Source organism: Oreochromis aureus, linkage group 1, assembly GCF_013358895.1.
Source record: "Oreochromis aureus strain Israel breed Guangdong linkage group 1, ZZ_aureus, whole genome shotgun sequence".
NCBI classification, from domain to species: Eukaryota; Metazoa; Chordata; class Actinopteri; order Cichliformes; family Cichlidae; genus Oreochromis; species Oreochromis aureus.
In genome coordinates this window covers 1,858,156-1,877,444 of record NC_052942.1, presented here as the reverse complement: position 1 = coordinate 1,877,444, position 19,289 = coordinate 1,858,156, and positions in this window count along the sequence as shown.

The following is a 19,289-nucleotide window of genomic DNA, read 5'->3' as shown; positions in this document are numbered from 1 at the left end:
ATGAGCTGCTTTAAAGCAAAATAAGCCAAAAGTTGACTGTACCTGTTCCAAAATGAAAAACTCTCCAAGGTGAGAACAGACAACCCAGAACTGCCAACATCTGGCTGAATTTAGTTTTAATATAAAATATTCAAAATAAAAAAAGGTTTCAGATTTCCACCCTCCTGGAAAGAACTGAGGAGAGCCCCAGATGTGGGGCCACCCAGCAGCCGCGCAGAAGCCACAGGTGGCTGTAGTGACGTGCCTGTGGGTTCTGCCGGCAGCCAGCCGCACCGGAGTGGATCGAAGGCCCGAAGTTCGAGGGCCCCCCACCCCCCGGAAGGGGCCCGACTGAGCCACGGGCGCCAGGCCCCACCAAGCAGCCACCAGGAGTGCCGGTACATACCTGAGCACCCAGCCCTGCACCCTGCTGTTATGAGCTGGATTGTCTCAGGGGCATCTTTGCACAGCCTGCACCTGGGGTCTTGCCTGGTGTGATGGACCCCAGCCTCGATGGCTCTTGTGCTCAGAGCTTGTTCCTGTGCTGCCATCATTAGTGCCTCTGTATTTCAGTCCAGCTTTGTGCCACTAGTAGGATTTCAGTCACTTCTTCTATCTGCCGTTGGCAGTGATGGGAATAACGGCGTTATAAGTAACAGCGTTACTAATGGCGTTACTTTTTTCACTAATGAGTAATCTAACTAATTACTATTTCTATCAATACAACGCCATTACTGTTACTAACAAGAAAATGCGGTCGCGTTACTATTTTTCAACAAACAGACGGTTGAAGCTGTCTTCAGCTTACCGCATCTTATATCAGCTGCACAGAAGTAGCTGTCTACATAAGTAATCTGGGCGCTACAGCTTTAAGCAGCTGCGCGCTCCTGCGGCCGGCAATCACTTTCTGGCAGACGATCACTTTCTAGCACAACACCTGGAGCTAAGGGGGCAAAACAATCGCATGAGTGCTGCTGTTTGACTGAGGAAGAATAAAGTAGTCGTGGTAAGCCAATCACATGACCACTTAAAGACAAAGCAACAAGGTGATATATACCAGTTTTTAAATTGTGTTGGTAGGCCACGTAAAACCAGAGTCATGATAAACAATATATACGCGGCGTTTTTTCCTCAATAGTTTCACCACGTTTACTGTGTAAGGACAGCGCCAGCAAGCACTCTCTGCTTATGACCAGAAAAGAAAAAAACAAAACAAAACAAAAAACACCCCTTTCGTGTGTGTACCATGTCGACCAATCAAATCAGTCAAAAAATGATATGGAAACAGGAGTGACGGCGAGAGAGAGAGAGAGAGAGCAGAAAAAAAGAGAGAGAGAGAGAGAGTTTTGAGATGTACTCTAGATCTACTTGGAGTTTATGTTTTTTGTCTGATTTTAGATCAGTTGTGTTAATACAGTATGTCAAAATGAAAACATAACTGTAAATTCAGACACGTGAGGTTGTGCTGAAAAGAATGATACCAAACAAGGCAAAGTAAACAGTTTTTAAAGGTGAAATGTGGAGGGAAAATTAAAAGTAGTCAAAAACGGCCAATTATACCCTGGACCCCAGAGGGTTAAATGTTTTTTTTTAAAGTAACGCAAGAGTTACATTTCCTAGTAATTAATTACTTTTAGAATCCAAATAGACTTCTTCAATCAGAATCTCAGTGTCATTGCTCTAGATCCTTGTTGTGTGGATCAGTGAATCGATGACTCGTTGAATCTCAGTGGCTTTTGCTATTGGCTTTAAGTTGGCCTCAAGTTTCATTCGCCACATCCCTACTGAGTTCCTAATAAGGGCTCTTATAGTCCTGCTGATCTTGTATAGTTTTAGGCATTCCAGTATGCATGTGTGGGGAATTGAATCCTAAGCTTTCTCTGACTTTCTTCTGTATAAAACAGGTGACATTCCTCATTTTACAGCTTACAGAACTGTTTGTTTGCTCAAGATACTGGAAAATGTATAACAGACAGATTAGAGCAACAAAAACAAAAACATTTCTAGTCAATATAAATGTCAGATCAGCATCTTTGATTTCACTGGTTTTAACTAAAGAAATCTCAAACTCTATAGACAAAAATGCACCAGGAATGTTTATAGTCCCAACAAAGCTTTTAATACCACTGATTCAACATACTGTTCAGTAATAATAATATGTTGTCTCTAGTAGTATGTTTGGGGTGGCTGGGAGGTAGAGCAAGTCATCTGTTAATTGAAAGGTTGGTGGTTTGATCCTCGGCTCCAGTTTCCAGTCGAGATGGCCAAGTATCCTTGGGGAAGATAATGAACCTTTACTGGGGAAGATTGCGGCATTGTATTAATCTGGCTGCCGCTACTCACCAGTACATTTTCGATTATTTGGATTACTTGGATTCAGATTTGAATGAACAGGGACATTCACACTCATGACCAGATCAATGTCTGCCAGGGATTGATTTGTTACGATTGTCCTCAACATCTGCTACTTCAGCTAAATGTGTTCTGACATCTTCTTCCCAGTGAGCTGCACTAGCTTGTTTGAGCTATTTTAGCCTACCTGTTCGTCGCTCCGGCCGGCTCGGCTCTTTTTCCTCCACATAGTCTAAGATGTGGGCCAAGATGTTTTTGAGCTGTTCGGCACTATTTTGGATTATCCTGACGCTCGTCTACCATCCTACGGCTGGACTGCTCCGCTATAGGGCCGCTGAGCTCCTGCGCCTTCGCGGTCAGCTGGCTGCTGGGTGGCTCCGGTCCGCCTTGCCGGAGATACATCCATCGTGGGTCCTGCAGGATTTTCCTCAACTCCAGTGGAATGAAATCATTTTGGTCTGCTATTCGCCGCCCTCGCAGGAACCCTGGTCGGGCTGTCAACCACCAATTTCTAGCCCACCTGACCAGGGCGCCCACTGCGATTAACAAAAAAGAAAATACTCCACTCAACTTCGGTCTTCTAAACATCCGCTCACTGACAAATAAGGGACCTCTCATCCAAGACCTCCTATCTGACTGTAAGTTAGACTTTTTCTGTTTAACTGAAACTTGGCAACAACCTGATGACTTTCCTCAGCTAAAAGAATCTACTCCTCCAGGGTTTGTTTACTTATCTAAACCTCGCCGCTGAGGTCGTGGGGGTGGTCTTGCGATCATTTTTCGCCAGCACTTGAAAGTCCTGCCAGTTAATGTTGATACCTTTAGTTCCCTAGAGTGCCTTGCATGTGAGCTGACTGGACCCATTCCCACCATCATAGCTACTATATACCGCCCCCCCAGACCTAACCCTGTCTTCCTCAGTGACTTTGCTAATCTACTAACCCATCTTTCATCTCTCTCCCCAAATGTTATCTTGGTGGGAGATTTCAACATTCTTATGGATAATAATGACCTTCTGCTCACCAGAGACTTTTCCTCCTGTCTCGAGGGCTTTGCATTTAAACAATTTATTGACTTTCCCACTCACTCCGAAGGACACACCTTGGACTTGATCTGCTGTTCTGGTCTTACTCCCTCAAATCTTTCTGCTGCTGAAATTCCCATAACTGACCACTTCCTCCTTTCAATTAACCTCAGTCTCTGCTGCTCTTCTACGAAACCATCCGTTCCGCAACATCAAGAACATTGATATGGACATTCTCACTACCAGATTGGACAATATTCAGATTCCGGACTTCTATTCTACTCCTGATGATTTGTTGTTATATTATAATAATTGACTATGTGCACGTTAGCATATGCTACTTCCGGTGCAAAAACTCCTGTGTGGAGCTTTGTTTCCGGTGTCCTATTCGCGCCTTGTTTACGGTCCAAAACAAGTTAAGCAAATGAATGAATCAAGCGGCGATTTACATTTCTATAGATGTCTTGGGCATTTACGCAATATATCTGTAAATGATCTTCATGGACTTGTCGATATTTTTCCCCACGCCTCAGAGCAAAAGAGAAAAGGATTCAAATGTTATATTTGTCAGCTGTCCCTCGCTTATTATTGCGGGTGTTATGTTCTAAAAATAACCAGCGATAGGTGAAATCAAGTAGCCAATTTTATTTTTTGATGGGTGGACATCGTGGACATCCAGTACTGCACTTCAGAGTCACACTGCTAGCAATCGATGCAGCGATTCTGTACTGTACAGGAGAGACATCACGGAGGAGATCGTCTGCAGCGATTAGGATGCAGGACACAATGTGACGTAAAAATAAGCATGCAAACTTGCACTAAAAAATCCGCAAAACAGCGAGGTGAAAGGTGAACCACGTTATAACGAGGGACCACTGTAATTTTGAAGGTAAGTCACAACATATCCTTCATACATACTAATGTATAGAAACCCTTACCAGCAATCGTTCATTTTTTGTGTGGCTTTTTTCACGGTTTGTTAACATGCTGTGTAGGTGTGTACATAACGGGAAACATCTGCGACTGTTGTTCATCTGTAGTTTGAATGCTGAACATTTGCCTGTTTAAAGAATAAGACCAGTCACTATACAGAGATGTGCTTCTGAATGTGGACGATGTGTCTTATGCTGCAGTGATGCAGTTCTGCTTGTGTTGAGTGATGCAAACAACCGATCGATCTAAACTCTTTAAACGTCAATCACGTGGTTACCGGCTACCGGTGAAAATAATGGTCGGGACGGTAAGCCAATTTCTGTCTTAGCGCATTTGCGCCGCTGTGTGTTTTTGTGGTCTTCTTTTGCGGCTAATTCAGTGAATTTTGGTCTGATCGTGGTTAAACTTGGTGTGTGGAGTCAGTGATAGCTCTGGGAGCTAACCAGCCTATCTTTAACCGGTTACATGAAGTCTGAAGAATTTCTGGTTCGGTTTTGTTTGTTTAGCGGACTTCTGCGCATTTACGTAACTGCTCGTTTAATCGCGGCTTATTTTCGGTGTGTTTGGTGGTTGTAGAAATGGTTTATATGACATTTTAGCTGAGATTCTGAGGTTTCTGTGGATACCACACATGTCTGGACTTATATTTCTCAACCCGCGTTATAACCGATTAAACGTGATCTCCTCCTTTTTGCCTCGGTATCGGGGGCGTGGGGCTTAAGTGGTTAAACGTCAAAATCTATCATTAGATTTTTTGTGACACAACAGTGGTGAGTGTTCCCACCTTCTGCTCTTTGGAACTTAACGCAATTTTTCCGTTTTCGAGTTTTGGACATGATTTTGGAGTATATCTTTGCAGTAGCGATTTACTGCAAAGTAAAGCTACCAGAAATGTACAACCCCACATCCGGCCTCAATCCAGGAAGTTAGCATTTTCTCGTGCACATAGTCAATTGTTTACTCAATGTCCTTGATTCTCTGGCTCCTGTAAAAACTTGCTCTGCTCCCTGGTTTACCTCTGACCTCCGAGCATTGAAGGCCAAAGCTTGGCAGCTAAAGCGTAGATATAAGAAATCTGGTTTAACTGTTGATGCAGAAATATACAAATACCATGTACTTCAGTATAAAGACTCCATCAACAAGGCCAAACAAAGTTTCTACTCAGGTATTATCAGTTCTTATGAGGGTAATGCAAGGATTTTGTTTTCGGTTCTCAACAAACTAATTCAACCCCCCAATGCTTTACCACCACACTTCTATTCTTCTGAAACCTGCAACTCCTTGATGCTGTTCTGGACTACAAAAATCAATAACATCCACCAGCAACTCAGTTCTAATGTTGTGTCTACCCCCTCTCCAGAACCTTTTCTCTATTTTGAACTGTTTTCTACTTTTCATCTTCCTGATTTATCTGATATTTCTGAGTTTATATGTAAATCAAAGCCAGAAACTGCTTTACTTAAAGTCACTAATGATCTTCTACTCGGAGCTGACTCTGGTCTTCTCACCATTCTCGTCCTTTTGGATCTGAGCTCAGCCTTCGACACCATCTCTCACTCGGTCCTTCTAAGCAGACTTTCCTCTCTCGGCATCTCTGACACAACCCTAGCCTGGTTTCCTGAATAAACTGTCCGCTCCCAGTTTATTCAGCTGAAATCATTTCACTCTCTTCTATTCCCGGTTACTTCTGGTGTACCCCAAGGTTCAGTCTTAGGCCCTCTTCTCTTCATAATTTACATCCTCCCTCTTGGTACCATTTTCTGCAAATTTGGCTCCCAGTGAAGTTCCAGATAATATACAAACTTCTTCTGCTCACCTTCAAGGCCCTTCATAACCTCACACCTCCTTACCTTTCTGACCTGTTAAGCACTATGTTTTCTGCTCGCTCACTTCGATCTTCTTCTTCTATCCAGCTTTCTGTGCCTTCTTCCCGTGTCAGCACCATGGGAAGCAGAGCTTGTAGCTGCTCTGCTCCCAGGCTGTGGAACTCTACCCCCAGATATGAGAAACATTGGTTCTTTCCCCCAGTTTAAATCTCAACTCAAAACCCATCTGTTCAAATCTGCATGTTCACTGTAAACCCACTGTTTGGTAATTTTATCTTGTGCTTTTGTTTTATTGTTCTTTATTGTGTCGTTGTTCTATTATTTATTTTATCCTATTGTACAGTGTCCAGTGCCAGGTTGAATACATGTCAAGCAAAACCACAGCTATAGTGAATATAAATTTGGCAAAGCATTATTGCTTTTGGTTTCAATTACTTTAAGCTGATTCACTGGATCATTCGTGTATGACTTTACCTTGCTTTACCTGGACATGTACACATCACAAGTATTTTCAGTCTACACTCCACTAAAACTCGCAAACTCAAAATTACAATTCCTATTACCAAAAGTCTGGAAATAAATAAATAAAACATGAACCTCTGCTACAAGGAGGTGCAAAATGACCACATAGAGATTTCTTCTTCAAAGTCACGTTTATTTGCATATAAAGTAGCATCCGATCACTCGAGATGCATGCAGAGGTGCATTCTAATATCAGGTGTGAACCAATGTACTTGATGACCACTTAGGATCCACATTGTTGCCACGTGTGAACAGAACCTTTGCCCATGGCTCCACTTTTCCTGTTGTTGCTTCACATTATGATTATTGAGTCACGCTTTGGTCTAATGTCAACGCATTTCATTTTAATCTTGGTAATATATGCAGTTCATCATATTTCCACCTGACAAAGCTCTCAGATTTAAACTCCTGGCTCTGACACTGATGTTATCCATGGCAAGCACAGGAGATGAGGGTGGTGGTAACATGACAGAGCCATTCTTCTCCCACACTCCCTTTTACTTCTCCCAGATGGGAATCTATTTCTTAACAATAGGATGTATTCTTTATCATGGAGACAGAAGGCTGATAGAATAATTCAATAACACAGCCAAACCTCATTGACTGGACTGAAGAATAGGCGCTATCTTTAGTCCTAAAGTCGTTGATTAAAAATGGAGAGGTGCCACTCAGTGGTAACATGAAAAAATTAGAAATGCCTTGAATACAACAGACAAAAGAGAGAATAGAAAAGCAAAAGAGAGAGAGAGCATAGGAGGGATGGATGAATGGAGGTGGATGCAAATTAATTGATGAATTCTGTACCATGAACTGTGTCACTCATTGTGTGATCTACAATGAAATGTGCCTCAGACACAAATGGAATCCATTTTCCAGCCCAGCAATGATTGTCTCTTCTTTATTATTACGCTGATGGTTTTTTTCACCGTCTTGACACAATTCAATTTCTTTTGCAGACAGTCAGACTAGCTGCCCTACATGCAAAATGAATCCCGTATTGTTTAGAGAAGCTAAATTCAATTATTTTGAATTACCGGTGCCAAATGACAAAACAAAATAATTCATTTAAAGTCTGAGAAGAGAATTTATATTTTAGCATAACAAAAACCTGGTTAAAGTGCAGTCACCTTACTGCCTGTCTTGGAATGAGATGAAGGAAAATTGAGGTTTATTTCATTTTTAGGTTATTATGTCTTGGTTACTTTGTCAGGTATTAATCTCTGACATGCAAAACAACGTACTAAAGGGAAATAAAAAGTGTGCACATCCAACAGATTTGTATGATTTTTCTCAAACAAAGAAAATCACACAATGCAACAATTGCACCCTTTTTTCTGAAGACACGTGTGCTGCTCTTGATGCACAAACATGAACATTATTTTCTACTCCTTGTGAACCTTTCCAAAGTTTTAAGGTGAAGTACAGCAAGCTGCCCACACTCGAGGCCTTAGAAACTCCCAAGCAAAGACTCACAGCCTTGGATATCCACTTGAAATATGAAAATGTTGCACAGCACCTTAACGCCCACTCACATCCTGGGCCATCTGACCTCAGGAAATCACATGATAGGGTGGGGCCAGGTTTCACAATGAACTCACCCGAAACCCTGGCTGATTAGGTCCCACACCCGCTTTCACACCTTGGCGCATGTGATTAGAGGATCACCAGGGGGTCCTTTGTCCCTCCTTGGGGGGATACTCCCACTGGGTTTAAATCTGGGACTCTCGGCCATTTGACCTTAGAACTGAAGAAGCTTCTCGGATGAGAGGTGAAACGTCTTCAAGCAACTCAAAGAAGTCCAGACGCTTTTCTTTGCAAACTCCTTTGACTACGATGACCTGGATGACTGAGAACCTTCACAGACAGCACCAGCTATCTGCACTCCATGAGTATCTGGCAGCCCAAATGAACTTCTTGCTACTGGATGAGATGCATCCAGAATGACTAATTGAAGGCCAGACAGTCCTGCTCCTCCAAGAAGGGACTGATCCCACCCAACTACCGGCCAATAGCCACAGCTTGGAAGCTCATGTCAGGCATCATAACAGCTAAAATAAACGGGCAAATGGCTCAGTACATGAGTGGGTTCCAGAAGGGAATAGGCAGAAACACCAAAGGGACAAGAAGCCAGCTACGGGGGTACTGAGCAAATGTCTTTGACTGTACAGACTCACCAAACTGTGAGATATGGGTAGGGATGGGTATCGTTTAGGTTTTATCCGATACTGGTGCCAAACCGGTACTTTTGAAATGGTGCCGGTGCTTAAACGGTGCTCAAACCGGTGCTTAAAGAATGGAGAACACAAACTTTGTCCAAAAACCTCTCATGTTCAGCTGTTTTTTTTAATAAAAAGATAACAATGTTAGCCTTTTCTGCAGCTATAGGGCATATATGGTATCACTCTTGGCTGGAAGCAGTGCTTAAACAATGGAAAAAACACAAACTTTTTGGGGGATGTTGCTAACTCCGGGTCCGATAACGGGCACCACACCCGCAGTAGATGTGCACGGTGTGAGGTCTCACAGCAAGCTATCAAACACGGCGCATTTCTCGGCTTTAAAAAAAAAATGCTATGCGTCGCCAGGTGTTTCATCAGATTTGAGGTGTTACCTCCTTTGACAGTATCACAGTATCAGCTTAAAGCACTTGTTGCAGGCTGCTGAGTTTGCATCTTTTGCTGTGAAGTACAGCCAGACTTTTGACCGCTTCGCCTTGGGCATTTTTAATCTGTAGCTCTGCTCTAAAAGAACGTACGTACCTGGCCCCGCCTACTATCCTCAGAAACGTAAAATGATTGGCTAGAATTGGCTCAGGAAAAAAAAAAGCACTGAAATAAAGCACCGAAATGTGCGCTGCTTTTCGGTCTGGTTACTACCGTTTATGTCAGAACCGGACACCGGTACCCATCCCTAGATATGGGAATGCCTACAACTGTACGAGATCAACAACCCCCTAAGAACAGGAATTTGATGGGTAGATGGCGAACAACAGTAGAGGCCAACTTCAAGCCAATTGAATGAGACATCAATTCACTGGTCCACACAATGAGGATCTATTGCAATGACACTGGATAGTTGGATGGTAATGAAGAGAGGGAAGGTTTTTAGAACTGAGGGAACTGCACTACCAGAAGTCAACATTGCAGACACTAAGGGCAGCTGCTAGCACCTGGGAATCCCAGGCAAACAGAACCATGAAGAGGCCCCTAGGAAAGCCGTAAACACCACATACGTGCAGAGAGTAAGGCAAGTCGTGAGGAGTCAGCTGAATGGGAAAAACGAGATCTGGATAATCAACACCTACGCTCTGCCGTGGATCATATACCCTGCTGGGATAATCAGCTCAATTTTCAGCAACTTGAAAATGTATGACGAGCGGAAGGAAGGAAGCAGGGGACTAGTGAGTGTCAGAAACACTGTCCCGGATGAATCGACAAACATCCATGAGTACATCAGGAAGACAGCCACAAGCAAGCTCTAAGCACAAGATTGAAAGTGGCTTAGATCTACCATACCAGGCATGACCCCAGGTGCAGGCTGTGTAAAGATGCCCCTTACACAATCCAGCACATAACAGCAGGGTGCAAGATGCTAGCAGGCAGGATGTACATGGAACGCCATAACCAAGTGGCCGGCATAGTATACAGGAACGTCTGTGCCAAGTACGGCCTGGAATTCCCGAGGTTAAAATGCGATATGCCCATCCACCTAAGGTGGTTGAGAATGACTGAGCTAAGACCCTGTGGGACTTCCAGATTAACACAGAGAAGCTGGGGAAGGCCAACCAATCAGAAATAGTAATGGTGGAGAAGCAGATGAAGAAGCCCATATTGAGAGCTGGTAGCTATACCAAGTGATAGCAACATCAGGAACAAGGAACATCAAATCAAATCAAATCAAATCAAATCACTTTTATTGTCAGGTCACATGTGCAGGTACACTGGTACAGTACATGCAAGTGAAATTCTTGTGTGCGAGCTTCACAAGCAACAGAGTTGTGCAAAAATACAATAACGTAAAACAAGCAAAATATAAGAATGGCTAAATCTGAGTGTAATAAATATCTGTACAATATATAAGAGTATATGCATTACTGGATGTGTATACTAAATATGTTTTTCTACGTGTGTGTGTGTGTGTGTGTGTGTGTATACATATTTTACAAATTAAATAGAGTAAACAATAAAATAAAATATATAAAATATACAGAGGTTGGTAGTTGGACATGTGCAAAACAGTGGCATTAATGTACAGTATGGAGTGCATAATGTTGAAGTTCCAGTAGTGAAGGTGAGGTGTCTATGACGCGTTCAGCAGTCTGATGGCCTGGTGGAAAAAGCTGTCTCTCAGTCTGCTGGTTCGGGACCGGATGCTGCAGAACCTCCTTCCTGATGGAAGTAGTCTGAACAGTTTGTGGCTGGGGTGACTGGAGTCCTTGATGATCCTCCCCGCTTTCCTCAGGCACCGCTTCCTGTAGATGTCTTGGAGGGAGGGAAGCTCACCTCCAATTATCCGTTCAGAGCACCGCACCACTCTCTGGAGAGCTTTGCGGTTGTAAGCGGTGCTGTTGCCGTACCAGGTGGTGATGCATCCAGTGAGGATGCTCTCAATGGCACAGCGATAGAAGGTCCTGAGGATGCGGGGGCTCATGCCGAATCTTTTCAGTCTCCTGAGAAAGAAGAGGCGCTGCTGCTCCTTCTTCACTGTTTTGTTTATGTGTACTGACCACGTAAGATCCTCAGCCAGATGTACACCAAGGAAGCGGAAGCTGCTCACTCTCTCCACAGCGGCGCCGTTGATGGTGATGGCATTACTCATCACAAGCTTGAGTAATGCCAAGGGCTGAGAGAAGAGCTAGAGAAGAGTCTTTTGAAGCAGAAGAAGGTGGGTGATGGCTGAGGGATGAGAGGTGTGAAGTCATGGGACAAAACAGGCACTGGTAAGATCGGGGCTTTGCAGCAGAGGTGATTGGGCTGGGTGAGGGGTGAGTGTCTGGTCAAACCTTTCTCCCATCTTAAATCTCCTACAGCCATTTTCTCAGATTGTATATATATTTTCTTTGTCTGTCTTCTGAATCATATAGTTTAATGAATATTAGATATCTTTTCTCAATTTCAGCAATTTTGCAAATTAAAAGAAAAATCCTTCAAAAATCCTACACATTATTATTATTAATAGTCATTATATTCTAGATAATTGCTTAAAGTGTTGTGCAGTACAAATAAACAATCAGAGGACATGTTGGTAGATAAAGAATTAACCAGTCAAAGCTTCTGATAAGTGAAGTGACTGAAAATAAATGCAGTTTACAGAATGATTAACTGACAACAGAAACAGTGACAGAAAAAATAATAATAGATACACGTATTATCAAATCTTTCCTAGATAGAATGATTATCTTTCCTGCTATTTTTTTCTCATTAAAAATGTTTTGTAGGTTTGCATTTTATTTGTTATTTTTTATGTCCTAATTTCTCATTTGAACCTCACTTTTGTGGATACAGTGAATTTTTCTGCAAGCGTTGATTAAACATTCCTATTTGGTTATAACTGTCTTCAAACATAATTGAAAATAACATTATATTATTGCTTAATTTTAAGCATATGTTTAAACATGGCTTATGAATTAGATGGCAGTGTGACAACAGAATGATCTGATATCTAGCCAAAGGTATCTTTTTAAGGAGGAAACAACTGCCTTTACTTATATCAATCTTAGTAAGATGTGGACATGTTTAGGTTTTTGTCAAAATAGAGAAATTGTGCTACTTGTTGATGATTATTTTTTTTTATGATTCATCTGAATCATGATTATCTAAATTTCATGGGTAAAATTGACAATAATGGTCTGTGACAGTGTGTGCAGTCACTATAAGATGATTAGCAAGTAGCCCAGAGAAAGACGCTGCTGAGTTTTAAACAGAGATAAAGCTTTGATGCAGCAGGTGTTTTGTGTAGAAACACAGAGATAGAGTACATTCCGTGTGGAGGGTGTTGCGCTGTTGTGTGTACTGAGCTAGACCAAGACATGCGTGATATTTATACTAATTTTCATGAGCTTTAAGTCATCACATGTTAAGTGAAACACTACAAGCTGTTTTTTGTTTCACTTTTAACATTTTGAGTTAAATTATGGAAATTTGAACTATTCATGATATTCTATTTTTTGAAATAGACTGGTAGTATTCTGGCTTCTTTTGTGAGATCATGCTCTTTGAGATACCAATGAGACCTTCATGAGCTGTGTGAAACAGACACGATTGGAGAACCCAAAATGCAGACTCACGGAGACAAAACCAAACTAAAGGCAGCTTTACTGGTGAACTTAAACGATACAAAATCCAACTGGACAGAAGTGGAACTATACAAGCAGGCGGCCGAACACACAGCCGGGGAATCAGGGAGAACCCGACGCAGGACAGAGGGAGACGTAGACACTAAATACATGAGGGAATCAGGGCAAAGAGGAAACACCTGGGAACACAGCTGGCAACAATCTAACAGGCGATATAGGTGGAAGCAAAACTGAGGATGGTGCCAGACAGGAAACTAAGTAAAACAGGAAGCACAAGAAACACAGTGAGACGCAGACGTACCAAACCAAGGGAACAGAGGGAGGAGAGAGGGGGTGAGGGAGCAGGGGACGAGAGAGACAGACACACAGATACACAACTGGGAAAAAAGGGAACTAGGCTGGAGACAAGAGACTCTGCAGGAAGGCACATGTACACAGGAGATGCTGGAGAGGACACACAGAGGCAAAACCCAGATGAACAACTACCTTGTCTATCTTACAATATATATATATATCTATATACTTGAATATTGAATATAACTGACCTGAATAAAACAGGACACGAAAGGAAACAGACCAAATGATCAAGTACCTAAGAACTAGAAACACAAACGATGAAACAAAGAGGCACAAGAAAACTATACTATACAAAACCAAGAATAAGAAACAGAACATTGTAACAATAAACAAAGTCCATAAACCAAAGCACTGGGTCAACAACCCGGTGCCCTAACAGAGACAATAAAGAATCTGGAAGTCCAGATTCAGATCTGAGTCTGGAAGAGTATCTGATCCTACAGTCCATTATAGTAACAGACGGGATTATTCAGCTCATCATTGGTGATATCCACAACCACAGAGTCAACAGTACAGTGGCTAGTGACTTAATATATATAAAAATAATCAGTGTCTTTGTTGATCAATAAGATTTCTGAAAATGAAGGAAAAACTCCTCGTAGTGCAGCAGATGACTTCCATGAAATCTTGCACAAAATGGCACATGCAGTCTTTGCAATGTTTTGATAAGAGCGTGTCAAGATGACCTGACAGAAACCAAAAACAGTGTTGAAGCACATAACACCTCTGCTGTGAAGCTTGCGGGTCAGTGTCACTGTTATTAGTTAATTGTTGTGGGTGCAAATGGTTCTGACAATAGGATAAAGCTCTCCTCTTGCTCCGTGTCAGCTGGGATGGTGCTACTGGAGTTGGAATGCAAATTTAAAAAGTTCAAACCAATCCTGGTTAACATGAATAAATAAATAGCACCAGTTTCCTGAGTTATACTGCCCAAGAGTCATGGCTTTCCTGCCTGCTATGAAAACATATTTTGTGATTTCTTTGTTTTTATCATCATCAAACAACTTTAATGTTAGACAAGATTAAATAAAATTGTTTTCTATTTGTTCTCGTTCTTTGTTGCTCTCTCTTTCTTTTCTGCCTTTGTCTGTGTGTGTGTGTCTGTGTGTGTGTGTGTGTGTGTGTGTGTGTGAATAGACTAACTGCGTGTTCATTTCAGTAGCGAGATACTTCTTAGCTCCTCAGCCTTTTGATTTACACACCTGGATCTACTCACCTGTGTGTTCAGGGTGAAGAACACCCTCTGGGACTTAGTAGGGGTCTGACAAGGATCCAAGAGTGAAAGAGGCAAGGGTATGCCTGATGTACTCTGCCAAAGCCTGGACAGGGAACAGCCCAACCTGGCACTGAGTGGCCTCCTGGTCCAAGCCTCCAGTGAGAGCTTACCGTAATTCAAATGACTGGGACAGGTGGAATTCAGACAGGGCCTTGGGCAGGAATGTAGAGCTGGGCTGGAGGATCACCCCTTTTGCAGCAATCCCTGTGGACTGATAGAGAATGGAGCTTGCTAATCCTCCTGGCAGATGTTATGGCCACTAAAAAGGCATTTCTGCTTAGCATCCTTGAGCGTCTCAAAAGGAGGATGCTGAAGGGCTAATGACCAGGTACAGGTTCCATGGGGGAACTGGGAGTCCAGGCCTGCAGGTTGTCAGGCGCTGGGCACCTCACAGAAACTGGGAGATTGGGGAGAAGTCAGTCCCACGGAGTGATGAGCGAACAATACGAGCTGCCTTGATCGCTGCAACTATACCTTCGTATCACAGGGTCAGGCAGCCCTAAGACCAGGAGTCTTTTCCTCTCAGGGGCCAGACCATCAGCCTGAGCCCTCTTGGGAAGGGGTTGAACAGCGTCCTACTCAGTCCAACTAAACTATAGTTTATTAAGAAATATGTCAGCAATGAAAAATGTTCCTACAGTGGATATTTTTGAGTTAAATTATTTTCATGCAAAGCTCAAAAAGTACTCCGCATCAATAAGGTGGAAAATACAGTGGAAAAAAGAGAGAACCTTACCAAACACATGAAGCACATGTAATATTACTGAAAGTGTGCTGACTTTATTGGCAAAGCTAAAATCACAACATGATTTCCTTCTCACAGGCTCCATCAAAATCAGCAGGAGTGTAAGACAATCGTCTCCTCTCTGTCTCTTTATTCTTCCTCTCTGTGTCAGCACGCATGTGCATGTGTGTGTGCATATATATGAGATAACCACACCTTGTGTTTAAGAGGTGGTCCTTTCTCTGCTTCCCACCCTTCAGTCCAGCACACCTGTGGTAATGAACTCACCTGCTGACAATCCTCTGATCGGCTGGCTGTTACTTAAGCAGGAGACAGATTTTCGGTATATGCTGGATGGACAAGCAGACCTTGTTTGTGTTCATTGTTTAACATTCACTTAACTTGAGCTCCAGAGTCTGCATCTTGACTTCAACAGATTTTCCTCAGCCATGAAAGGTACAGCTCACTTTTTCTTTGTGCACTTTGAAGAAGCAGTGCAAAGAAACCATTTTAATCTAATTTAAAGTTTATTAAATCAACCTTTAAATTTAACCTTGCTTGCCTTGGGAGTTCTACATTTAGGCCCTTGTATGAATACATGGCAGCATTGCACAAACTGAGTTACCAAGGAATTTTATTGAAAAGGAGAACAGAACTTTGTATTATCCGGTCCTGTCTGGCAGCTTTCACAGTCAGAATTATGATCTGAATGTGCTGTTGTGCCAAACACATTTTGCTTTTCCAAGATCAGGTCTATAAATTCTCTATAGGCTCCTCTTGTTCAGAGTTTATTTCCTCATTTCTGCTTGTGTTATTTCAGTTATTACATTATAAGTGGTATACAGTATGACAGTATCTAAGGTGGGACAGGCAGCAAAAAAGTGGGGGTGGGGATTGGGGAAGACGTAATAAAGAGCACAAATACAAATAAACAATGTATTACCAACTGCCTCACCTGTAAGAAACATAACACAAGCAAACAAGTCTTGTAATATTTAGCTGCTTCACTTCTTGCCTATACCAGCACGTCCAGCGATTTTAGTTGAAAACATCGGAAGGTCCATTTTGTCGGCCATCCAAAGATTCAGCAGTAGTTCACCCTCAGCAACTGGAGTCTCCACTTCACAATTGCCCCAGCACATGTCCGCTAAATCGCTGGACGTGCTGGTAGGCAAGAAGTGTATGGCGCAAAAATAACGCCATAGAAGTGAAGCAGCTCATGGCGATGAGAAGTGACCGTCAGGTGAGAGCAGACACAACCTGACCACTACTGGCACACTTTAGCACCGGAGGTTTTCGTAAAGCTTTTATTTTGGTATTTCCGTTGATCCGTACAATAAATTTGCATGTTAGCTAAATATTTAGTTTCCTGTAACATTTAGATTTAAATATAATATTTAGGTTTAACATTTAACTTTTAAATTTAACATTTAAAATTGTGTTTTAAATATAAAAAGTTACAAATATTTTACTAAATGTTGTAAAAAATGACTTGAAAAAACATGTTTTTGTGAGTTTTTGAGTTAAATGTTGGAAAAATATTGCCGTTAATTTCAGCACGTTTCACTTTACAAACGACGCCCCATATACAGCTAAGTGATTACATACGGAGGAATGGTTTATTTAAAGAGTTTCAGCCCCCTCTGGCTTCTGCTCCGTGGCTACTGGGTGACCCCCTTGTCTGGGGATCTCCTCAGCCCTTCCCAGGAAGGTGGCACGGATGCCCCTCCGGTGGTACTCCTTGGGCTCTCGCACTCTGGGTCCTCTGGATGTCTGGAGCCTGGATCTCCTCCATGCCTGCTTCATGCCCTGGGGGACGGGGCTATGGCCCTCCACACCCTCTAGCAGACCGTTACATGGGAAAACCTTTTGTATACAAGTGCGTTGATCCACACAGGTGTACACACGGGTGTTCACTGTTCGTAGACATAAACTACACCTTTCTTAGCTGCTACTTCAAAGCACATTGTGCGCTGTCTGTCCTGCGTGCTGCACAACAACTTTCAATATTTAGTATTTACTGCTGTTCACACTCAGCTAGATTAACGTGATGGTGTTGTGTTTAGTATGTTGCTTTGTTTTTGTTTGGTTTTTTTTGGCTTGTCTTCTTTTGTTTTCTCTCAACAGGTGATCCAGGAGATTTTTTTTTTTTTTTTTTTCTTTCTTTGTCTTTATAAGTGCCCTTTCTCACTGTCCCTTTTCCTTCTGTTTTTCTTTTCCTTCCTCTCTTTCTTTCTCCTTTCCTATCCCCCAGTCATGTCTGTCCCATCTGTAACAACTGAAAATAAAATAAATTTTAAAGCTGGTGTTAATAACAACAAAGTTTGATCAAATGGACCAATACGGCAATGCCATGATGATCCATTTGGCAAAATAAATGAATTTGGTATCCTTGTTGGTCTTCAGACAACAATTCTGACGGCTTAAGAACCAAATGGGACAGACAAAAAAAAAAAAAAAAAAAGAGTTTCAGTCAGTTTTCAGAAACATTGCTACCAAAGGTTATAAATGATTTTATTATGGCCTCTCACAGTGGAACCATCTCTTTGCTTGTCCTGCTATTGATGCATGTGGTCTTCGTTCACACAAAGACGGCTTGATGCCTGACACTTAATGTTTTGTGTTCTTCTACACAACATCTGACATATACAGTCTCAGGTATCATTGCCAATTTGACCTTGCCCAATCAATAACTGATAGCAGACTGACTGTCTTACTGGTGTTTTTATTCCTGTTGTTTTGACAGAGGTTAGTTTGAAGCAAGTGAGTACAAGTGAGTGGTCTCAGGCCTATCCCCCATCTTTGAAGCAATAATTTCAAAGACAAGGAGATCGCAACTTGATTGCAGAAGGTCGCTGTAATTTTTGTCGCATAGCAGTGTTTTCCCTCGTGTGACTGTAGATGCAGCCAGCTAACATGTATCTGGCATGGGTAGGTTGATCACATCTGATCTCTTTGAATGAGCTAAGAGAGCATATGCAGTGTTGCATTGTCATGTATTTAACATTGCACTTTTGCTCACTCGTAACACTGACTGTAATTGACTTATTGCCATTCCATTGTTATAAATAACAATAGTTTTGCATTGGTTATGCAGAGAGTCTCTTTTTTTGGTCCAGATTAATTTGCTTTAGTTTAGTTAGTTTAGATCTGATAAGATGTAATTCTGTCTGCTAATAAACAAGCAACAAGTCTGTAAATGTTGGGAAAGAAAATCTTGTAGATTACTCTGTCCTTCCCAACTTCTCTTTTCCTGCGTTCCCCATCCAGGCTCATTGCCTTTGCTGAAGATATGCATATAACAAATATATGGTTATGTGTTTGTAATGGCTCAGTTACTTCCTAAAAACAGCTGGCTGCTCTGTTATCACTGAATAAAACTGCTTTTGTTGTAGAGCACATTTGAAGCTCTCACTAGGTTTTTTTTTTTTTTTTTTTGAGCACATAATATTTATATGAGAATGAGTTAAGACAAATGAGTGTTTGTCATTCACTGGAAAAGTGGTACTCACTGTGTTTTTAATAGTTATGGAAGAATGGAGCTCTACAGCACAGAAGACAGGATGACTTGTTCAGTTCTACTGGATTTGTTGTAGTACGAATAAGAAAAATAGTCATAAAAAATATCACAGACTTATACTTTGGGAAAAAAAAGAAGAAGTTCCAATTATGTTTTTATGCTGCGATCTTCCTCTTCTTGAATCGCCGTGGTGGAGGGGTTTGTGTGTCCCAGGGATCCCGGGGGCTATGTTGTCTGGGGCTTTTTGTCCCCTGGTTTGTTCCCCCATTGCAAATTGGTCCTGGGTGAGGGACCAGACAAAGAGCAATTCAAAACCCTCCTATGAGTAAAAGGGAACTGTTCACGTTGCCCGCGATAGTATTACCGGGACCCCACCCAGGATCCAGGGCCGGGAAGGGTGTCCAAGAGTGAACATCTGGTGGACGTCCCGGCTGGGCACAGGATGAAAAAGGGACATAGGTCCACCCTCCTGTAGGCCCAG